This window comes from Aythya ferina (genome assembly GCF_964211825.1).
Source record: "Aythya ferina genome assembly, chromosome: 1".
Taxonomy (NCBI): Eukaryota; Metazoa; Chordata; class Aves; order Anseriformes; family Anatidae; genus Aythya; species Aythya ferina.
In genome coordinates this window covers 146,063,807-146,087,843 of record NC_140296.1, presented here as the reverse complement: position 1 = coordinate 146,087,843, position 24,037 = coordinate 146,063,807, and the positions used below count along the sequence as shown (strand labels likewise).

At 44.4% G+C, this 24,037-nt stretch overlaps 1 protein-coding gene and 1 long non-coding RNA gene across 7 annotated transcripts in view; one reads left to right on the top strand and one right to left on the bottom strand.

Moving 5' to 3' along the window:
* Nucleotides 1–24,037, top strand: part of DGKI (diacylglycerol kinase iota) — a gene marked incomplete at its 5' end in the record, with an annotated part of 213,446 nt that overhangs the window by 22,190 nt on the left and 167,219 nt on the right. Inside the window, one exon of one of the 6 annotated variants that reach the window (XM_084497770.1) lies at nucleotides 16,238–16,258. The exons of the other annotated variants lie outside the window; for them this stretch is intronic. Of the gene's footprint in view, nucleotides 1–16,237; nucleotides 16,259–24,037 lie in introns of those variants that run through there. 6 annotated transcript variants of the gene reach the window in all.
* LOC311423597 lies at nucleotides 17,377–18,750 on the bottom strand. Its single transcript, XR_014685752.1, has 3 exons — nucleotides 18,641–18,750; nucleotides 18,278–18,394; nucleotides 17,377–17,915 (listed from the first exon to the last, which is right to left on the bottom strand). It is a non-coding gene; the product is annotated as an uncharacterized lncRNA (long non-coding RNA).

Below are 24,037 nucleotides of genomic sequence, written 5' to 3'. Positions count from 1 at the left end.
ATATTAAAGAGGTAACAGATATCTATAAAAGCACTATACTCTTCACATTTTATTTTTTATTTTTTATTTTTTTTTTATACCTTTTCCTTACCATATTTCATAGCTTTGCCTTTTTGGAATAGGGACTATCAGCCCAAAGGGATAATTCTCAGCTGTAAAGCTGGAAAACACCAGCAGTAAGGAACTGATGATGTGTGACACAAAACAGCAAATGAACCAACTAAACAGCCATCCAAATTCCCAACAGAAAGGACAAATTGACAAAAAGCAGAAGAGTTGCCATTAACATGGGATATGAAGTATTGCTGTGCACTGCAAATTAAGTAAATTTATTTCTGAGTCCAATCTGACTTTGTGTGTGGCTGTAAGCAAAGCTCCTAATGTTTATAAGACGAATATAGTAGCTTCTTCCTACTCTTGTAAAGATGTACTAGCAAAATGTGGTAGTGTATTATTACACTATTGCAAAGGTAAGTGTTATGTGCTTTGCCAGACCTTGTTACCTATTATGAAAGGCTACAACACTTAGAGCTTTCAGCAAAGTCACAATGGTTGTTATCTGAAGCAAAGGCAAGGGATTCTTGATTTTGTACTCTTAACTCTTGATGCTCACTGTCCTTGGAGTTATTTAAAATAAGGATTTCAAGAGGATCTGGGAATTGTGTGGGTTTTTCTTGCTCTTAATTTACTTGCTGTCCTGATGTTCAAACATTGTCAGGTCCTCCATGGAAACAATAAGCTAAGGAGGTTTTTTTTTTTTTTTTTTTTTTTCCTTTTAGAAGTAACAGCTACTCATGCTTTGACCTAAATATATAAAAAAAAAAAAAAAAAAATGGGAAGGGAAGTGGAATGTTGATATGACAGCAGTTCCAGTGACATCTCAGGAGCCACCTCTTCCCCCTCCTCCATCTTTCTTTCCACTCAAGCCCACTGGGGCAGCCACAGGGCACACGCATCTGAAGCCTACCAGGGTCTACTGCTTTTCTGCTGTTGTGCCGGGCAGCTCATGCAGTCGGCAAGAAAGTTGGGCTCCACGTGCTGGGGGACAGGAGGTGCAGGAGCTGGCAAAAGTCCTCAGGGATGTGGGACCGGTGGAAAGACAAGCATCCTTGGAATACACGGAGGTTGGAAACTTTTATATATATTTGTGTGTGCAGATCTATATAGTCCAAGTTGTCATAGTGTGGGTGTCAATGTGCTGTCCGTTATGTGTGCCAGAATAGAGTTTATGTAGTAGAGGAGCAACGTAGTTACTTAAGGTTAAATGATTCACCCTGTTGCTTTCCGACAAGGCAATTTGAATGAGGAGCTAAAGGGGAATTTTCTCTTGAAATGTCACCAAGGACTAAGTGGCTGTAGATGGATGGTGTGGAACACTGGAAGTGCTGGCGTGTGACGAAGGACTTCGCAGGCTCTGAATAATGTTACACTTTTAATAACCTCTTGTGAATGTATGCTTTCAAGTGCAAAAATTTTTGAGGGGTTTTGTCAAGGGTGAGAGGACCCAAATTTGACCTGCTCTGGGAATAAAGTTTGCTTTAATGCTTCTGCAGTTCTCGTTCCCCATGCAATGAGGGTGTGATGTTCTGAGCACGGCAGATGCTCTCTGCTGTTGACCCGCTGGCAGCAGGCTCAGAAAGCTGGGTTACTTTTGTGACTGCTTTGGTGCACTGAAGCAACCTTTACTCCATGCCTGTCCCTCTGGTTACTTGGTTGGGTAGATCCAATGCTCATGTTTAATGGTTATTCCCCATTTGATTTCCACCAGCGGGTGGAAATCCCCGGAGCTGGATTTCCTGTTTTCCTCCTCCTTTTGTTAAAATGAACTGGGTTTGAGTGCCTCAAACTTTGCAGTTTACAACACAAAACTTTGATGTGTTCTGAAACTCCTTGTGGACAGGTTGTTTTCCACTCTTACTGCAGCCATATCACAGTGATTTGGAAGACAGTGGTGGGGAGTTTGTAGAAGGGAAGCTCCTAATAAACCACAGCACAGAGTGTATTAATAGAATTAACAGAATAACTTGGGACAAGGGAACCCCAATTATTAGTTCTTAATTTTTACTGACTAGTCATAATATTGGGTGTAGCTCTTCATAAATGTGAATTCATAATTTCAGTGTCTTCTCTCACCTGCTCAGCAGGAAGAAGCAGCCCTACAGAAGGTTTGACACTCTTGCTCTGCTGCCTCAGGGCCATTTGTTACTGAACCCACTCCTGGGCAGGCACTGAACATCACAAGTCCCCTCTGTCCTGTTTTCTCAGCTATTTAACCATCGCGCTGCACACTGGTTTATTTCCTCATCAGCTTGCTAGTGCCCACTTCTTACTCTGGTTCTTAGACTAGTTTGAGCGGGCTTCATCCATGTCTCCTCCCATTTCATTCTGTTTCAGCAGCATCTGCCACATACAAACAAAATTAAAACAGACCCATTATTAAAAACTGTAGGATCAATTTATTCCATTTTGTGCTCAAGTCATGTCTGTTTTGGTGTCCATTAAGACAGTTAGACTCCCAGTGATTCCCATTGTCACTACATTGGTCCTTACTGCCTAGCTGTGGTTTTAGAGCATATTTTATTGATTTTTGGGTAGATATGTATGACTATGAGCAGCTCTAGCTGTAGCCCAAGACTGTAACTTGCTTATGGCCCTTATATATAGTGTGTGTGTATATATATATATATACACACACACACTATATATATATATATATGTAAGTATATATACTTATTTTCAAGTTTCACCAAAGTGTTTTTTATCATTTCTTATTTATTTTTGTTATTTCTTATTTATTGTACAGCTGTGACAAGAGTTGGCTGTGTAGAACTCGAAAGTGGCATTACATTTTAATTTCACTGAAACTAGCATTTCTCTAAGTTAAAGTGATTTTCTTAACTGCGTTTATAAGCAGTCAGTGTTTGTTGTTTTTTTAAACCTGCCGAAGGTCTAATGCCATCTAGCAAGAAATCAAATTTTATGTAACTGAATATAATGCAGCAAAGTTGTTCAGGGTCTTTCTCCTAATTATAAAAACAAACAAAAAATTATTCAAGTTATGACCCAAAAGCCATAAAACTCAGCCTTTTGATTGCATTGGTTGTGAATTTTATTCTTTAAAAATGTAATAGCTATCTAGCAGTGAGGTTTTTACTGGGGAAAATTACTATACACGAAGGGGGAAAAGTCGTTGATAATGATATGAAGTAAATGCATTTACTACTCATATTTGTTATTGTGATACAAGAATATAGGTCTATAAGCTGTTCTTTGAGTATGCCTGGGACAGAAAACCTGTTTTCTTTCATCACAGAATGTACGTATATTGGGAATATATATTTGGCTTCTTTCTGTGAGATAGGATGTTTCAGATGCACTGTGGTCCAGAGCAAGATGTGTTGCTGCTTTAGTTTTCTGCTTAGGTGTCTGCCTGTGCTCCACTCAGCTCCCTGAGAAGATGTGGCAGGTAGGGACAGATGGAGTGTAAGCCCTAGGAAGTGGTGAGTTTGTGTGTTTTGTGGGAGGAAAAAGGAGGGAAGGTGTTTTGTGTGGGGTGCTGTATTGTTTTTTCTGGTAGGTGATGTTTGAACCTCCCAAGGACAAGATTTTTCAGCTCTGTCTCAGAGCCTGCTCTATAGCTGAACCAGAAAACAGGGCTGAGTTGAGGGACTGGATGTGTTACATGTTCTGACTTTAAATAGAGGCCATGTTGATGATGGTAGCTTTCTCAGAAATAATTCCTATGGGGATGGGAGGTCAAAATGCTGCTAGAGACATCAACCAGCTGATTTTGAAGCCGTTATTTACTTAACCCCCCCTGCCAACCATGCAATTCTTCTCTCCTTCTCCCCTCCTCCAACCATCCTCTGAATCTCAGATCTCCATCTCTATTTCAGGACTTGATTGATCACAAACTTCCTGAAATAAGAGAGAAGGCTCAAGGAGGATGTTAAATTTGGATATTCAAAGATGTTAATTGCAATAGAACCAATTTCCTGATGAGAGCTCTTCTCCACAGAGAAGTGGTCTCATCATTGTAGAAACACCACCATAATTAACAAGAGCTGAGGCACTTATTGGCAGCTCATCACAGACAGAGGCCCAGGTTCGTGTGTGTCCAGATGTCGGTATCTCGTTCTCTGGCAGGAGCGATATCTTCAGGCTCAAAGACGAGAAATCATGGCAGGGTGGCATAGCTGCTGTCACCGTTACTGCTGATGCGTTGCTGTTCTCTGAACAACTCAACTTGCAAGTCTGCTGTCCACTTACGAGGTCCCATAAGCATAGTGTTTAAACATCTCTGAGCAAAATATTCCTGTGGCATTGCTGGAGAAACCTGGAGAAGTGAAGAGGGTAACTTTTATCTTTCTCCCGGGTCTCTTCTCCCTAGTTCTGTTTTCCTCTGATGGTGTTTTATGTGCGATGCTTACGCTGCACATTTGGACACTGAGAGGAAGATAAATGCTCTGAGTGCGGAACAAAGTGAATCCAACTCCTGTTTTCCAGAAAGCAGAATAGTGCAGGGCAAATTAGAAAACTGTTCAACTGGAGACAGTGGTTGAAAATGCAATTAATGTAGGGATCTTTCACCCAAGACAGATGCAGTTCAAATCCTCTTCTAGGTCTCCAGCAGGGTCACTCTCTTATGCACATCACAGGTCAGTTGGATCTGAAAGTCACTGCTGAAAAAAGACCTTGATATTAGTGTAGGAAGAAATGGTCCATGTCAAACGCAGCTGTACTGATTGGAAACAGCAGAGCCATTTGTGCAAAAAGTGAGGCCATTTGTCCTGCTCTAGGTGTTTCTAACAGGTTGTTGGTGGTTATGAAATGAAGGCGCACAGAAGTATGCTTTGGATGTGAATGTTGCCTCTTAATCAGTGCAAAAATGAGACAGAAGATTGTAAGAACTACTACGTTTGGTGCTAAGGATGCAGATGCCCTTGCCAGCTGCCAGCATTAGCAGTCTGTCCCCGTTTCTATCTGGGTGACCTGTGGCTCACAAGCCCCTGTCTCTGAGGTACTCTCTGATCTGGGCAGACAAGGCTCCCTGCACACATCCCCGAATGTCAGAAACATGTGTGCTGGCTCCTGCCACATCCTCCTTCCGCACGCACACCCCACTTGCCCCCACCTGTTGCCGGTCATGGAAGAGCAGAAACAAAGGCAAGCATGAGCATGTGAGCAGAGCCACTAATCTGAGCAAAGCCCCAGCTCTGGCAAAGGTCTGTTTTCCTTCAGTGCCAGTTTTTCTTTGCAGCTCGTGGTCCTGCTGCTGCCAGCACAGGCAGTGGGATGCTGGGGCCGGAACAGCTCTTTTCTTGTCTTCTCTCAGCATCCTGTTCACTCACGGTGATCACACGCTGCCTGCACAGCATCCATGCTCTGGTGACAGCTTAGGGTACCAGCTGGCCCTAAAACCTGAAGAGAAGCTTTTGTTGTTGCCTGAATCTTCTTTAAAGGAGGAGCAAATAGTGACATACAAATCCCTCTTGTGTGGCACCAAGCTTGTGCCTGCTGAGGAGGCAGTAGGCTGCAAAAGCAGCCCGTGGGACATTATGCCAGTGGTCTGCATGCTACCTGCAGGTTAGAGCCAGACCTCCTATGCCTCACGCACACCTAGCTGTGTCCTCTCCCCACCACGTGCCTGGTCACGGCTGTTATTCTGCAGATGACAAACCTCCACTGTACCAGGAGCTGCACTGAGGGAAGGAGAGAGCTGTACTCCTGCCCCAGCCCTGTTTGTCCTGGTGTCTACCAGCTCACACCAAGATACCTGAGAGGAGCCATGCACATGGGTAAAAGCTGAGCTCATTTGGGTGGGTTTTGACTGGCTCTGTCATCCCGGGATGGGGGAGTGCAAGAACTGTGGGAGGAAAGTTGGATGAGAGAGGGTGGTCGGGGGAGGATTTTACATATGTGCAGGACTGTGTGGTTTAATGCATTGAGTGTGTGTTGGAGGTGAGGAACTAGAAAAAGAGAAGTTATCTTAATAAGCCTGAGTCACTGAGAGTGGGGGTGGTGGCAGAGAAGTCTGAGTGCAGCAGGAATCCGTAAACTGAGGAGGACCCTGTGAAAGTGGGCATGGGATGTGCTGGGGAGGGGAAGCAATGAAACAAGCTCTATGCCAAGCTCTCGCAGCGAAGCCCTCAGGCTCTTTGAAGTACCCACCTAGTTCATTACTGCTGCTTGCCTTATGAAGTTTGTGAAAACAGAGCATGCAAAACTCCAGAGTGACAGGAAGTCTAATTTCAAATAAACAGCAAATGATTAATGCTTCCTGGATAAATCTTACCCAATTTTCCCCTTGTCCCCTGGTCACCTCTTTCTAGTTCAGATATGAACTCGGGGAGGCTCAATTGTATTAGCTGAGTTTCTTTTAAGGTTGTTCAGCTGTGAATCTCTGAGCAAACCTGGAGGTGGGAAGCTCATGGCATTTGAAGCAGAAGAAAGAACCCCCACAATGTTTTAATGCTGATTCGTGCACTCTGCCAGCCTGGAATAAGCATTACAGAAAGGGGGCTAGAAAAGCTACTTGGGATTTCTGCGTTCACCTCTTTAAAAAGGCAACCCTCACAAAGAAATTAAAAAATAAAATAAGGGGGAAAAGAAAGGATGAATTGAAAAACTGCATTTCTGAAGAACAGAGACCATGTCTATCAAGGAAAAGAAACTTCTGACAGAAGGCAGATTCGTTTAAAATAGAAATTTGCAACATCCTCAGCCAGAATAAGAATGAACCTTAGTAGAACTTTCAATTAATGTTTTATTTGCTTTTTCTTCACTTTGTGAGCTTGACCACACATGCATAAATATCTCCAGAGAAGAGTGTCTGAGTGCTGTTTCCAGCCCTCTGGGAGTTAAAAGTAGGAGGAATATTGAGAGGTCCAGATCCAAACAGACTGCAGTTTGGTAGAGAATGGGCTCGGGTGGAGACAGTATGCATTACCAGAATTGGATGTTTGACTCTTCTCCTGAACTGCACCTAAACCCTATACTGTGCATCTTAAATTTAAGGGTGTCTAATTCAAGAAATTATATACCTAAAAGGGGTGGGTAAGGAGAGGAAGCCTAGCTACAGTCAAGCTGAGCAGATGCAAGAGCATCCATATGTGTTGGGCAAGTAAGGGGCCTTATGTGCAGTAATGAGGCAACTAATTGTAAAATCTGCTGGAACAGCAGCTACTCCTCTGTCTCTGGCTTGCCTGAGCTGCCAAATCTTCCAGCTAATCTAAGATCTGCCCAGGTCTTAGGTGGAATTAGATGGAAATCATCAGTCCAACTTCTTTGAGCTGCCCCCCTACCCTCTGGGAGCAGGCTGATCCTTACAAAATCTTCCATGGGGACAGGATTCATACACTGGTGAAAAGCCAGTGAAGATGCCCGGCAGTGCCCAAATGATCTGAAACTGATTCCTCTTCCATGGTGTGTGTCGGTGTGAACATTCTGGTTTGCTAGCCTGTTTAAATGTTGTATGCAGCATGAATCCAGCCTCTTGAGCTTCCTTTTCTTCCTCTTCTTTTCTATCTTGACATTGGTAACATTCCAGGACTTTTTTTTTTTTTCTCCTCCATATGAATGAATGAGATCAAATCATTCTTTCTCTCGGTAATATACATATACACATATATTTCTGCTAGAAAGCATTTTGAGGGGAAGAACAGCTTCAGAATCAGTGCATTTGCCATATGCATATGCCTACTGAGACAGAAAGCATGGCTAGACAATTGTACATGATGTAAAGCCAGACAGCTTTATTCTTTCACCCAGCATCCCTCACCATCTCGGTTCTTTGTATATCTCAAGTGAATACATGGAGGGGGGGAAAAAAAAAAAGAAAGAAAAAAAGGTGTGTTTGAGTGGGAGCTATCACCTTCTAAGCTGGCTGAAGACCAGCTGAAACAAGGTTTGCTTGCGACCTACATAGTTCTGGCCTGGATCTGTGGTCTGTGGAAACTAAAAACCTGCTTCGTGTTAAAAAGCTCTAGGCCATGGCAGACACCTTCTCTTTTTGGTGTTTCTTGTATGCTTAGGTATTTTTGCTTTCCTTTTTCAGTTTGCAGCTCCGAAATGTCTTTTCAGGGCTGTGCCCTCCTGAGTGGCATTAAAATTGCATTGCTTAAGTGGAACACACTGATGGTGTTGATCGCAGGAGATGGGAGGTGTCATTGGAAGAGTTGGAAAGCTTTCATCTAAACTAACTGTGATTGGTCTTTGTAGCATTTGGCTTTTAAGCTGTGTTACCTTACCTGTTGCTATCTGCGTTGGCTTTGTTTCCTTTCCTATCTACTGAATCTGGAAAACACAGAGGCCTAGTTTCACTCCTCTGCACTATGGTGGCTGCCTCTGCTACATTCTGGATTTTGGACTTAAAAAGCTCACAGAAGCCACAGAGAAGGATAGAGGGGATGCAAGGAGGGTTGTCAAACATACTCTCCTCCTTTTGATCCCTATTTTGGGGGAGGGAGGGTTAAAGGGAGGAGAGGGGCTGAGCAGCCCATGGAAGAGAGTACTGATGCTCGCTTATTTAGCAAGCAAAGCAGATAAAGTTCCTATGGCAACTGGCTACCAGCAGAGGTACCTCAAGGATTTGGGGAGGAGGGGGGGATGATGAAATAGTTTAGCACAAGGCCCCAATATTGTGAATTAAAAGACCTCTTTGCAGCTGCAACAGCAGCAGCTTCTCTGCTGAGGAACACCCCTTCTGTGTAATCTGCACCAAAGGCAGAGGACACATTCTCCATGTGGGTTCAGCTAGGCCTTAAGATCATGAGCCAGAGTATTTCACAGGTGGTCCTGGAATAAGTTCCCTCTGTGGTTTGAAGGAGGAGTGGGAAATTGCAGGTGATGAGAGGTGAGATGGTGGGAACTTGGGGGCTGAGTGGCAAGTGCAGAAGGGGCATTAGTTAGGGCCCGTGGATAGGATGTCTGCTCATCACTCCTTCTGGAGGTCTCAGTCACAGTGCTTCCACACAACTGTCTTGGGAGCCATGGCTCCTTCTCCTGATCCAGTAAATGCCTGAAGAGCAGCTTTATTTTCTGGCTTTCACACCACCCCATCTCAAAATCAGAGGAATACATGCATGTATAAGCTTACTCTTACAGCAGAAAACTTAGTCTTTGGCTGTTGTGGTGATTCTGTTGTTGTTGTTGTTTTGCTACATTGCTGTTGTAGCTCCAAGAGCCTGGGTGCTTGGTTCTTACGCTGTCTGCTCACTGCCAGGCCCCCTAGTGACAACAACATCTCTCACCAGGTATTGTGGGTTTCCCATTTGGAACTAAAGCACCAAAGCCTGCAGTCGCTCAATTCAGGGAGTGAGAGGAGGCTGGAGGAGGTTAAGTGTAGCTCTTGTTTAGATCAGCACAGCATGGAAAATAACCATCTTTGTACAGCCTCGAGCTTCTGTACTGGAGGTCCTACTGAATGGCTCCCTGATCAACCCCAGACCTGGGAGGTTGATTGAGAGATTTCCTTAATTGGATTTTGTTTGTCGATCTCACTCTTTTACTCTTTTAACTTTTTTTTTTTTAAATTTTAAATAATTCATTACAATCATGCCCTTCTGTCTGCTGAAAAACACACTTCATGCTGAGGGGGAACTGTATTTTTCCTTTGGTGTCTGGTGGTGGTTGTAGCTTCCATTAGAGCACACATTACTGCTGAGCAGTGGGCACAGGGCAGCATTCCCTGCTCATCCCCATGTGCATGTGCACACATCACTTCATGCCAGTAAGGCTGTGACAGGTAGCTTATCAATCAGATTACTGCTGGTAAAATCCAAAATTGATTTTGGTATCCATGCCTTTAAATAGCAAGCTGTAAGCTTGTCCCACCAGAAAGAAGAATTGTGAGAGTTGTAAGGCATAGTACATGCCTGGCTTTGTGAGCATTTGCTATCCAGGTTTAAATGATATGGTTTACCTCAGGTGAGGAAAGCAGCTGGAGGGTGATTGATGGGAGAAGATTGTAGCAGGGCTGAGGCACATGTGGGGAGCTTGTAGACACATAGAGGGATGGAGGAATGTTGGGAGAGCCCCCAGTGTCAAGGACTTTAGTCCTGATCAGAAAAACTTGTGTCCAAAACGTTGATAGGTCTTGCCTGGTAGTAAAAGGATGTATCCTAGGACAGTTAAGAGGGGAGAGGGTGGATGGGGAACATATGGGGAAAGGAAAGGGTAGGCGACAGGAAATGCACAGTAACATGAAGAAGAGAACATCTGAGCCTAGAGGAGGCTGATGCAAGAACCTGAAATCTGGGAAGTGAAATGTAATGAACAGGTTTGATACATGGGGGGAGAAAGGGCATAATGCGCGCTGTGTGGGTAGGAATGAAATGGGGGAGTAAGAAGAAAGCAGGCTAAAAGGGGAAGGGAGGAATGATTTGCAGAAAAAAGGAGCTGGGTGGGACAGGGAGAGATTTTAAGGCAAGGGGAGGGAAGGGGGCTGATGGAGAAAGTAGAAAGTAGAAGGCAGGGAAAGAAAATAAGTGCAAAGTAATGAGAATACTGAATTAAAAAGAGGAGCATGGCAGGAGGTGGGGAGGGGGGTGGGATACCAAAAGGTGCAGCAAGAAAAAGGAGGAAAGAAAGTCTTATTAGCTAGGGAGAGCAAAGGTTTTTAGAGAGACAAAGCATTCATTTAAAAATAAGATGAGGGAGGAAAAATAAGGTTAATTGCAGAGAGCTGTGGACATCAAAAATGTCAGAAGAAAGATAGAGCTATAAAAGGAAAAAGTGTGGGAAAAGTAAAAGGAGAAAGAAAAAAGAAGCAAGAGCCGAGGGAGACAGTGCGTGTTACTCTGCAGACGCTGTGCCATCAGGAGCTCCTCAAATAGACACGCTGCTGTGAACTCACTTCTCCAGCTTATCTTTGTTTCCCCCCAGAGTCTGTAAAAACCCCATCTCCACCTAGATAGGAGGGCAGGGCACCAACGCCTCTCCCGAAGGAAACAAAATCTCCACGGCTATGGGGTATGCCCATCTTGACACACAAAGAAAAATGTCCTCCAAGCCACCTCTGCCCGTACATTTACAACATAAATTTAGGGTTAGGGCACACTTTAATTCCTGTTTCCTGTGCCTTCCTGCCATTTAAAGAGTGCCCTTCTTGTTTGCTGCCTGGGTTACATACATGCTCCTTAGCAATTTGCACAGAGAAGCAATGGGTATGTTGGCAGGGGCCTCAAGAAGCAGATGCGGTCTGTGCATCTTGAGTGGCTGGCAGACTGAACCACACAGTACGTGACCCTGCAATGCTCAAAACCTGGCCTGTGACCAATGCCCAAACAGTCCTGGGAGGGAGATTATCATCATTCCCTTTCACTTAGCTTAGGGGCAGTGATGAAAAGCTGTTAGCTGGAGCTGGACAGCCAGTAATGGCAAAACCCAGGAGGATGTGTGGGATTCTCCTGCGGGTCCATCGAGTTCTTGCAGCAACAGTGATGTGTCTCAAAATGCCACCATTTCTACGCCAGACCTCGCAGCATCTCACGCTTTGAATGAATTCACGAGTGCAGCCTGTGGCATCTATTTCTCCATCTTTCTGGTCTGCCTGCAAAGCAGCACATTAAGGAAAGCTGTGATATGTACCCCAGGCACTGACTTGTGGCTCAATTCTGTCAGAGAGGGAAGTGCCTCCTGTGGAAATGTCAAACACATGCTCCAGTTCATAAGAACTGTGAAAGAATTCTCCTAGAGGGGGTTGCAGCTGTGCCACCCCTCTGCCCACCCGAACCTTTATAAGCTTCTGGTATTTACAGTCAAAAATTGAGTGAACAGAGTAAGTGGTAGATGGGCAGGGTGAGGCCTCAGGAGGCTTCAGACAGACGGTGTCTGCTGGGCTCTGGCTGAGCCATTTGTGTGGAGTCTGACACTGGTGTTTGTAAGGTAGGTTTCCTGTCCCAGGCTTAGTTTCAGCCTCCTTCTGCCTTTCTGTCTGTGGGAGGTGTTCAGGCCTGTATACAGGTGAAAAACAAACCAACCAACCTTTTTTTTTTAAAAAAAATTATGTTTGAAATGATGGTGGGAAAACAACAGAAGGGGGAAAGAGAAAGGTCTGTGTGTGGTGAGGGGAGCAAAGGCTTGGGTAGGACTGTGCTGACCAGCGGGACTCATCCCTGCAAGCACAGGTAAACATTTAGCTGCTGCAGTCTGAGTTTGTAGGGAAAAGTATTTTGAATTTTTGTGTATCACGAATTGTAAGGAACTCTTATTTCCCTGTGGTAAGATTAAACTGTTTAGCAGCAAGTCTGAAAAACTCACAGAAGTGGCACGAGATGCTACCAAGAGGGCTGTCAGGCACTGCAAGCCTCCTGGGTCCTGGGGATCCGTAGGTGAAGGTACCCAGCTGAGCTTGAGGAAATGCACGGTGCTGTCTGTTATAAGGGAAGGCAGAAAAATCCTGATGGCTTCTGCTGCTCTGAGCTTGCAGGAAAGGCATTCCTGGTGCCAGGGTGGTGATTACTTTAGTCATGAGTGTGTGAGCAAGGCAGCAGCCAGGCAGCCGAGGGCCTGACCGTGCGGTTAACAGCACCCGTGTCCCCACCCAAGGTCTCCAATAGTGGTTTTCCATTGTAAGAAGGACAATCAGCGTGGAAATTAAAGGAATGTAAGATGGTATTTCCAGCCTGTGACATCCATTAAATCTATTAAAGTGAGCCAAGAGTTATAAAGGAGGTTAATTTGTTCTCTTACAGAATCTCAAAATAATAGCATAATCTATTGAGACTCCTAGCGCTGATCCCTGCTAACTGCCTCCCACTCTTTTGGTGGCGTTAACCACTTCGTGCAAGCCTGGCAAAGACAGGGAAGGTCAGTCGTTCTCTGCCTGATCCCTGGCTCTCCCCTACTGCAAAGGGAAGCTGCTTCTTTTTTTATATCCAAATGGGTTTTATCAATCTCCCATTGGTATTATTGCAGGCTGCGTCTAAAACTTCTCTTAATTTTACTGCGAGCCTTGCTGCTTTGTGTTGAACCAGCAGTCTCGTTTGGGAGAAATTCTCTTGTTTGTTTTAGACATTAAATATTTAAAGCTTCCATTTTGGTGTATGTATGTTTTGGCTGGTGAGAAGAAAAATTGTTTCAATCCTTTGTTTTCCCCTGTACAGTGCTTGCCCTCCAGCACTGGCGAGGTAAGCAATTTTATAAAAAGGGAGCTTTTTCTGTTGCTCCTGATGCAGCTTTTCTTGGTAGCTCTGGGCTACGAGCTTCTCGAGATGAAACCTCCACCTTATGCAGATCTCTAGAGCTTTTTTTAAGAAAAAGTCCTCCTACTCCTCAAACTTGCGTGGCTTTGTACCACTGTTCCTTCTGTGTGCCTGCTGCCTGGCACAGAGCTGTTCTGACGTTTGGTTTAGGTTCTTTTCTTTTCCTCTTCCCTGTACTCTGAGCTCTTGTCATGACTGGGCACTGTCTGTGTGCAATGACAGCCCGACTATGGTAAATTGCGGGAGGCAAAGAGTTTGTCTTATTGGGAGAGACATTTTTTTTTTTTTCATCTGAAGATTTGATTGGGAATTAGAACTAATTGTTTATTTTCATATAGCTGTTCTCCTGCAGTCTAAAATGGCTTTCAGGCTGAGATTACCACCAGGAAAAACAATGAGAAAGACCTGAGTGCATGTGCCACGTGCAACTCAATCAGCTCCAAAAAGAGAGGTAGCTACTGCAAGGACAAAACCAACGCTGATACCTCAGTACGTGCTGGGGCAAACGCCTGGCTGTGGCTGCTTTCCTTAGGCAGGATGGATTTTAAACTGCAACTTGCCTTATTTGCACTGGTGAAGCTTAGTTGGCTGCCAGAGAGTGAAACCTGGCAAACAGAAAAAGCCTGTGTTAGTGCTGAGAATTTCCAGAAATAAGCATTTCACATGAGCCAAAAAAAAAAAAAAAAAAAAAAAAGTAGATCTGATCAGCAAAATGCAACTAATGCAACTGGACACAGTGACTAAGACAAAAAGAGATGAGCAGTTGCTCCAGTCCAGGAACAATTTGGAGCCTGTGCCATGTTGGGTTAGCTGTTGGTAAAAGGCACACCAAGCGTGCTGAGAGCATCATGTGCTCAGCCTCCACGGCCAGAGGTAGAAACGCTCAGGGGGACCTTTGGGCCATCACTTTTGCCCCGCTTGAAGGCAGAAAGTGCCACCTGCCTTGTGAAAGACCGGTTGCTGTATGCTCACTGTAACTGAGCCAAGAGGTGAGCTGTATGCTAGGGTGAGCATGCCGGGGAGCCTGAGTGCATCTGGCAAAGGATGGTCCTGCACTGAAGGGTTGGAGGGGGCCATGAGGAGGGCCATCAGCATGAAGATGCAGCTGAAGAGCAACTGCATGGAGGAATAGCGAACCTCTCCCAGCTTTTGCCTCACTTGCTGGTGTATGAGCCAAGCACAACTAAGGGTTTTCCAGCTGGAAGCCTACCTCTGGCATTTCCTATCAAGGACAGCTCAGGAGATTGCCCCGGTGTCCAGAACTGAACTGGCAGTGGGGCTGGAGGCTTTGCTGGTGACTCAGTGCCCTCGGCAGCCTGTGCCTGGTGCCAGCCATGCAGAGACAGCTGCGATTCCCTTGCACTGGCTGATTGACAGCCTTTGCCCTCCAAGTCTGGCCTCTGAACTGCTGAGCAGGAGCACTTGTGCTCCTCAGAGATACCTTGGGGTTTGGTGCAGTTGTGAGCTTTGCTGTGTTCTCTGTCTAGCTCCTGCACGCTGTGGTAGCAGCAGGATCTGCTCGTGACCCTTCTTGGCCCTGCCTCCCGAGACCTTGGCACTAGCTAAGTATTTTGAGCTTCGTGGCTGCTGCCAAGAGGAAAAAAAGGGGGAGAGGGGGATTGGAAATTAAACCATGCTTTGCAAACTAAGCCTAAGGTTTCTTAAAATGGGTATTTTTAGCACGTCATAAAAATATAAAGCCCCACTCTTATTTTTATCCCTTCAATCTCTGCAAAATTAATTGAAAGCATTTTTACCTTGCTCTCATTTGCTTCCCTGACTTTCAGAAACTAGCTAACTTTAGGACCCAGGAGGGAGGAAAGCGTCATCAGATGTTGGCAAATGCTGGCCATGTTGTGTGTCTATTTATAGTAGGCGTGTGTCGAACCACCTTGTCGTTCTTTTCTTAGCATCAGCTGGACGAGCTTGGCTATCAATTATCCATGAAGCTGATGATAATACAAGGAAAACTATGTAAAGCAGGTGCTCAGGGGAGAGAGAAAAAGGGGAGGTGGGTGACAGGGCAGGGAGAGATGAGGTCTCAGGAACTGAAAAAAAATCCTTTTGCTCAGTCTGAAAACCCTTATTATCTATAATAATTATTAATAACAGGGGTGCCTGCACAAAGTCATTGTGACTGCTTTCAGCTGGTGCGTCCCTCCCAAATGTTATTTCCCTCATTTATTTTCATTGTGTTGGCAATCAAAGGCAGTGGTTTTTTCATCTTTGTTCTCCCTCTGCTTTTAATAGAGCTTAAGCTGGGTGTTCTCCCCCCACACTATCTGTCCCAGGTTCTGGTATTTGGGTTGGTAATAGCAGGTTCTAGTTTCCCTGTGTAAAACTGAGCCTCTGGTTTTTCTCAGGCTTGGAGACTGCACATCTACGCCTGTTTTCTCTTTTGTCTCCATTTCAGAGAGAATTTTGCATGCAGGGACTGTGTGTGTGTGTGGGGGAAGAAGGGAGCAAGCAAAGGGCTGCCATTCCACTCGCTGCCGATGACAAAGCCGGTTGCTAGCTATTTGTCAGCCGTTTTTGGATGGCTCGCCTTTGTTGGTCCCCTCTCTCAGCACCGGGAAGCAGGACAGCATGAACTCTGCTCTCAGCAGCGGCTCAGGTTCTGACACCATCTGCCACTTAATCCACTTCCAAGGAAGGGGCTGACGTCTGCATGCATGTGCATGCACATATACGCTCCCCATGTAGCCATACATCATTTCGGCAGGCTCGCACTGACCAGCTCGCAAGCACCACTTCTTTTACGAGAATTGGCCTTTCATGCTTCTTTCTTCCTCCTGGTTTAGATTTCCCCGATTCAGTTTGGCATATGGTGGTGGGAGGCAGGGGAAGGGGCTTATGAACTGACACCGGAGAAGATTTCCTCGAAAATTGAACACCTCCGTTTTCCTACCTAGCCTGGCTCTCTGAGGAGCAGGATTTTCACATTTTTGTCTTTTCCTGGAAGTTATGAGTGTGGGATGCATGGATTTCTTTTGCAAAAGCAGCAGGAAACAGAACAGGTGTAAATTGTCCGTGCCAGGCTCCTTGGATAGCTGGTAAGTGGGCTCTTGCAGGAGCCGTTGAATTATGAGCTGTTCAGTGACATAATGGCCAGTCTTGTTTGACTGCCGGCTGCAAGCACTGAACGCGTTTCAGGCTCTCTCTCTCTCTCTCCTTCCTCTAATAATACATGAAGAGTGACAGTTACCATCACGCGCGGTGCTGTGCTGTATCTGCTGATGTTTTTAGATGCACCTTATTCAGCACAGTTCACCGACTGCACTGGGTCATGTTTGCTCGTGGCATCCCGAGCTGAGCGCACGCAGCGCTGTGGAAAATGGCTTGAGGAGTGAGGTGGGGGGAGAGAAGAGGGGTGTTGGGAAGGGTGGGTGGGGTGGATGGCGCAGTAGGCATTCAGAAATGCCTTTTTTTTTTTTTGCTTGTAGTCCTCAGCAGTCAGCAATTTCCTCATTTTGGGGGGGTAGGGCAACGTTTGAATTGTCTTCTGGAAACCAGGATCTGGGTGGCTCTCACACCTGAGAATTGTGACTTCCTCCTCCTGCACATGTATAACCCTATCCTCACCACCCGAAAGGCTCTCTGTTGCAAATCTGGGCTGAGGAGAGAGGAACAGGACTCCCTTCAGAAGAGGACAGTCTTTGGAGAGGCATCCTCATCCCTGCCAAACGAGGGCTTGTTGAATTCAACCTGCCTGCTTGTTGCAGGCTCTATGACAGAGCCAAGCACTGCTGTATAATGCCCCGACAAGGGTTTGACTCAGAGCATCCTGAAGGAGCTGGAAAGCCTGCCATCATCTGCAGGGGGGTTCAGGTCAGGCTCAGGTTGGTTCCTGTGAAATTCTGCTTTGCTTTGTGGTTGGATCCACCCCCCCTCCACTTGCCTGAGTAGACCTTTTAACTCCCTTTCCAGGCGCACAATAATGGCAGGAAATTATTTGACTGTGACCTTCACAACAATTCCTGCATCATACTGAGTAAGGACCAGAAGAATCCTGTTGTGCAGTTGCACTTGATTTCATCAATTGCACTTAAAATGAAATAATAAAAAGAAAAGATTTCATACTGAATAATGCTCCTTAATTAGGAAAGCAAGGGAACTTCATCATATTAATTGGCAATAGATTTCTATGCAAAAAACTAGTTAGTTGGCAGTCTTTACTAAGTGCATTTTATTCCCCTCAGAAGAGAAAAATCACTTGTTAACTCTTTGAGATAGCTTGTGGAGGTATTCAAAGAAAGGTTTATATTAATACCGTACTGACATGTATTGATGAAACCTGAAAACTTCTCTCTCATTCCCACTGTAGAAGATTGCTCTCATTCCTCACTTCTAAAGGAGGCAGGGGAATAATTCTTGACCCTCAGCTACAGGTTTAAGATTGATCTGGTAAAAGTAGAATATTTCAGACAATAATCAATTGAAGGACTTGTCTTCCAACCCTAGTTCCAGTTCTTGTGTAGGATCTCATCTTGTTTGCAGCAAGGTACCTCCAAACTTTTGGGTTATTTTTGAAATCAAGCTCTCCAGAACAAAGTAACAGTTGAACTAGCAGAACCGTGGATGTTGCAGTTTTGTTTAGAGGATGTTGTGTCCTTCACATTTTGTACTTGTCGGACTAGGAAAAATAGTACATGGAGGAGCTGCATTTCTGAAGCCAGTTTTTGCTTGAACTTTCAGTCATTTTTCTGTGATCTACGTGGCAATGGAAAAAACTGTGTTACGTGTTTGTAAGCATTGTGCCTCATTTTGAGTTCATAGCATTTACAAAGTTCTATTTCAAGTACATTTGGTTTCCAGTCGAAAATATTTTCTAATGACTACTAATTAATTACTGATGTATAGGTCATCTAAGATAAAAACAAACCTCCTTTCACTGCCAAAACATCTCTAGGAAATTAGAAATCATTCCTTTCAGTACTAGAAAGTTTAGCTATTTGTTGTTTTCTGTTTTCGTCTCTCTGCTTTTGTCTCTCTACCTTTCTTCTCAGCATGGGGACCCCGTATTATAAGCACAGCCCTTTGCCTATGTTCCCTTGAGGTTTTCATAGACCTACCCAGGCAGAGCTGAGGTGTCACAAGCCAAGTAGCAAGGAGCTCTGAAGAAAGCTGGTCCCCTTGGTATATGTAGACCAATATTGCAGGTCAAAAGCTTGGACGATCAGAATAAGCTCCTGGAAAAATATGGAAGTCTGCCTGAACCACAAATCTAAGTATTTTGGGGTTCAGTTTCCAGAAAGAATTCACGTGTGTGAGCAGAGCAATGAAATTTGGGTACATGTTTCAGAAGGTTCTTCAGTGAAATTACTAGTCAAGCTTATCCAGCTCTGTTGATAGACTGAAACAGTAAGAAAAAAAAAACAAAAACAAAAACAAAATACCAAACAAAGCAAAAATCACAAAGAGAGCCCAGACCCCACATCATCATGTAACATTGAGAGTAACGTTGGGGGCAGCAGTGGGTTCTGTGAGCTTCTTGCTCCGGAAGCTTGGAGTGATTTGGGCTGTCACCAGTATGGCCTGTTTGGATGATTACAGCTGGGTGTGCTTTTCTCAGTGGAGATAATTGCTTTGCTTACTGGATAATGGGGTTTATTTGCTCATTTCCTCATCTATAAAATGCATATGTATATATGTATATATAAAAATTATGATAAACATTTCTTAAGTTGTTTTTAGACTGAATATTGATAGCTTCAGTCTCCTCTGATCAAAAGTAAAATCAGGAGTCAAATTTTTACCTGCAACTGTATAGGCAATTGGAAGGCTTTTTTTCACCTGGTCTCTAACTGATTTGCCACAGCTCCTTACAGGTGACAATAATTGCCCTATGCTGGAAGCTCTTTTGTCAGTTTTTGGTTGCCCAGTACCTTGGTTCATCCTTCCGCTGTTTGAAATGTTTGTGAGAATTGACCAGAAATGCCAGTGAGGGAGCTGGAGGTCTGATGGGATTCCTGAATCCGTGAGAAGTAAAGCTTCATTCTATTTTTATATTTCCAAGTTTTCAGACAGCAGCAATTCATGGTTGGATTCATGATAGCACACTCTGATTTGTGTGTGTTTGTGGTCATCTGGAGACAACGTTTCCCCCATCCCCCCCCCACCCCCCCAAAGGATTGAAAGTAAAATCAAGGTGCTAGCCTCATATGGAAATACTTGTTTCAAGCAAACATAAGATTTTTCCACCAGGATCAAAACATTACTCCTGATTACATACTCTTAGTACTCTGGGATTTTGATCTGTGTGTGCCTGTGTTTTATATAAAGCAACTTGAGAACCCGAGGGGCAGCCAGCCATCTAGGCCGGATGCTGCTCATCTCGGGTTACTGCAGGGAGTAAAGTGTGAAATAACAGAGGTGCTGATGAGGACACGGGATACATCCTGAAAAATCACCAGCTGTTCATGACAATTGGCCACCAGTTCCACCAATGTGGGATCTAATGCCAAAATGGAGCGGCCGAGACACAGGAAATCGTGAGATGGGTGTCTGCCCTGTAGTTGCAGGAGGGCTGCATGAGAACCTCAGGACAGCGTTGTGCTGTGCTTGGCTGGGCATGAATCCGAGGTCAAATTACCACTGCATTTGAAAGATGGAGTCTTACACCTGTCAGACTGTGGAGAATGAAATTACACAGATGTGAAGTAGCATGTAAATGCAGAATAAGCTCTATATAGTGCAGTAGACTTGAGTTACTAGCATTTCCATAGACTTTGAGTAAGTGTCAGGCCTTGGAATATGAATCATGAAGTGCTGACGATAACAATTAGAAAGTTAGTATAATTTCTGCCAGCTTTGTCTCTATTCCACCAGTGAAATGCTCATTTTAGATAGTAGGTTCTTACATTTCCTAATCGGTTTGGTCTGAACCAGTACTTACATTTTATATCTCACCCTGGAGGTGGCTGAACATAGCTCACCAGAGTATTCTTATTCCTTGGTTTCTAAGAGATCTGCATGCAGCGGGTTGTTTCATCAAACATTACTAATGCTAGAACAGTCTCAAACAACAAACATGTTCAAATTCCCAAAGATGAGTGCAGTCAGGACATATACTTTTTAAAGCTCCAGATGAGGATTTGTGAATATGCAGGATGCTGCAAGCACACGGAAATGCATGTGGGGTGCTGTGACTTCATTTAGAAGAGTCTGGAAGCAGCTGCATGGTTCACAGTGGTTGGATGCCACCACAGCCCCCTGCTGTCAGCCCTGATGTTATACGGTAATCCAACTGGCATTGGAACAAGGGAAATGGAAAAACTCCCTGGGCTTTACACCCTGGGCACCCCTTCCTTTCGGGAGTGATCCCATGGCATGATGCTATCAGCATCCTGAGGTAAGGCTGAATGTAAAAACTTTCATCCATTTCTCCCCTGTGCGTTTGCTGGAGAAGTGGAGCATTGCATAGACCTATCAGCAGGGCAGTTTTCATTTGCAATAAATTCATATGTGAAAAAAAGGAGAGGAGAAAGTGCTTGGTAGAGACTGTAAAGGATGACAAAAATCTCCTGGTAGATTTCAGTGCACCAGGGTCTATGCATCACGACGATGTTTGGAATGTAACTTCTCTAAATATCAGGTAATGTGTGCTAGCAAAAATGGTCTAAACTCACACACAGTGATGTGCTCTGAAGCTGTGGGGTTCCTCAAGGAATGAAAGCCACTGCGGATAGCTCTGTGAGGATATCTACACTGTTACTGCAGTTTGAAGGAAAGAGAGAGAGAGAGAGAGAAAAGGAGGGTGTTTCTGAGTAACACAGGAAAGGTAAAGTAGAAATTTGTGTATAAATGACTATCTGTGTTCATCCATGTCTTCTGCAATTTCTCAGGGATAAATCTCTCTTGCAATAATCTTATTCTAATTTCAAATTCTCGATGAAAGAGTGCACTTCCACTGTAATTAATCAAAAGCAGCACCGAGGTAGGAAACCTTTGCCTAACTCCTACTCTTGTGTTGCCTGCACAGATCTTGAATGAAACTCTCCAGGTGTTTCCATATTTACTTAAACTCCCTTAACTCAAGGTTTTCCTCAGCTTCAGGGTAGTAAATGTTGTTCTAATCATTATGAATTGTGAATGAATCACTGGAGTCCTTTGGCTGGAGAGGAGTCCCTATGAGGAGCACAGTGCTGCACCGCCAAAGACCTTTATTTTTTATTTTAATTTAAAGAAAGCAGCTGAAATGTTTTGTTTTGTCGCTTCTCTACTCCTTTTTTTTTTTTTTTTTTTTTTTTTTTTTTTTTGGCAATTATGTATGTAATTGTGAAGAACTGAAAGCGGCTCATGGCCCTGGATTTGAGTGGGAAACTGCTACTTTTAAATCAGGTTTGAAAAGATTATTTTAAAAGTGAAGGTCGTGCATTTAGCTGAAGTACTGGAGGTGCGGGGGCACAGAGAAAGCAGGGGTTGGCATGTTTAACCCTTTACTGAGCTCTAGGTTAGGATTTATGCCTCTGCATGGGAGAGAAATAGCAAGACATCTGAACTTTTTGGGAGGAGAGGGCCAGAGGCAGAGCAGTGTACAACCCATGGGGAGAAACCAAGCAAAGTCTGAGCTTGGCTTCCAACAGGAACATGTCTCATGTTGTTGTGTGCAGCAGGTGGTGTCCAAATGAGCATGACTGGTACAAATTGCTATTAAAAGCACTTAGCAGCTCCTGAGCACAGCAACATCATGTAGGAGCAGCGTCCCGCTCGCCTCCCCAGAGATGAGGCCAGGATCAAGTGTGTGGGCTGTGTGAGATGGGGTGAGCTATGGCAGGGAGGCGAATGATGGGGGAGGGTGTAGGAGAGGCTCCCAGTGGGGTCAGCTCTTGTTTGAATGCATGGGGTTTGTCAGGTGGCTGCTGAGAGGCACTCCTCTGGGCAAACAAGGAGCCCAGCTCAACACAGTATCTGTGTACTGCCTGGCATCCTTTGGTTCTCTCCTATAAGGTCCTGTGTGTATTTCAGGTGCATTATACCTGCTTCAGTGAAAGGTAGACAGATGACCTTTCTCTATAACTGCGTTGTACACCTTAGGTAAAACACTCTGCAGGATGTTTTAGGTGAGAAAATTAGCACTGTATAATTGGTAGCAGTGTTATCATTTATGAGCTTTCTTCTCCTCGGTCTTGAATCACCCTGTTACAGCTTTGGCTTTGCGTTGTGATGTGGTTTACACAAAAAGCGTGCCTAAAGTTAGTTACAGAGCAAAACATATTCCCTGTTATTTAATGCTTAAAAGCCCACCGACTTTTGGGGTCCACTCATATTTTGGTGAACTTGTAAATATCTGGCTGTCTCCCCAGAAAGGGTCTTACTCAAACAAAGCGGCACCTTGAGCAGTTCACAATGATGTTCTGTGGGAAGATACAAAACCGTTGTCATTGTAGAGTCAATAAACCCTTGAATCGATTTATTCTGACACTTTCTGAAGTGCATCCTTTTCTGCCGTTCCCTATATGGGAAGGAGATGGTTTTCTGAAAAACATTTCTGCTGATATCTTCGTCAGTGCTTTTAAACACAAAACAAATCCATATGTTCTGGGGTTCAGTTATAGCCTGGCACTTCTTGGTCCTGGTTAAAATGAGGTTCAGTTCTCTTACAAATGATTTGGCTTGCGTTCAGACCTCTTCCTCAACTTTACCTCAGCCTTGCAAAGTTCAAACACGGTTAACCACGGTACTTTCTGTTCCACAAGATGTACCCAGGTTTTATCTGTTTTATTTAGCATGGTGGTCTTTTCTGTTGCAGTTATGCCCTATATTACAATTTTCAATAAAGTTTTCATGTCTGTGCTGCTTGCGTTAGGAAAACTGTGCCAGCGACAATTTTCGCAATTCATTTGTAAGAGAGGGACCTCTTTGTTTGTTTTTATGTCTACTCTCGCTTGTTGTGTTTAGACATACATTTATGGATAGCAAATTTCAATCTTTGTTGTCCCTTTTTGTGATCAAAATCATTGATACAGAAGAACTGTGGTTGTACTCTTTGTCTCAGATTAGGGATGTTGATGCTCTTAAGCGGAGAAGATGAGAAAGACTTCAGAAGCGCACTTTGTTTAGAGATGTGCATGGATTTGAATAGGTTTACAATGTTTCTCTTAAAACAAAACAACACAAAACTGAGGTCTACAGGGCTTGAAATTGGAAGAAGTCTGAGACAACAAATGGAGCTATTGGGCTGCATAGAAAATGATTGTCTGCACAGCCCAGTGAACTGAGCGGAATTGCAAGAATAAGAAAATACATGCAGCAGAGCTCCCAGACTTCTTTCTTCATTGTGAGTGCTGCTTGTGAAGCCTTACTAGTGGGCTAAAATGATATAAGCTTGTTTAGTGGGTCCTCCTAAGGTATCAAGCTCCATGCCATGGAGGCCATGAACTCCTTCCCTCCTCCTCTCCTTTGTGCAGCCATTCCCAGCCTTCTGCAGGCACATGGGACATGCCAGCCTTGCTGGTGAAGCAGTGCTGGGCAGTTGCTCTGTCAGAGTTAACTGGCAGCTGAAAGGCAGCATAAGTCTCTAAGCAGTCTGGTGGCAGCAGTGGAAGAGGCTATTGAGGCACATTCTGATTGCATTTTAATTGAAATGCATCTAAATGTATTTAATCTAAAAATAAAGATGATGCTGAGCAAGCCTGCTACCTCTGTAGCAAAAAGTATTCAAGTTGTGTGCTTTAGAAAGTGAGAGATTTATTTCTCAAGTAGCTAAAAAATGTTATTCCATCTCACCTCAGCCTCCGAGTCTTCAAGTGCATTGCCCCTTTACTGCCACCTCCTCTGGACCACCACTAACACACTGTCATGAGCGAGAGCTGTGGTGTGTTTCAGCTGTA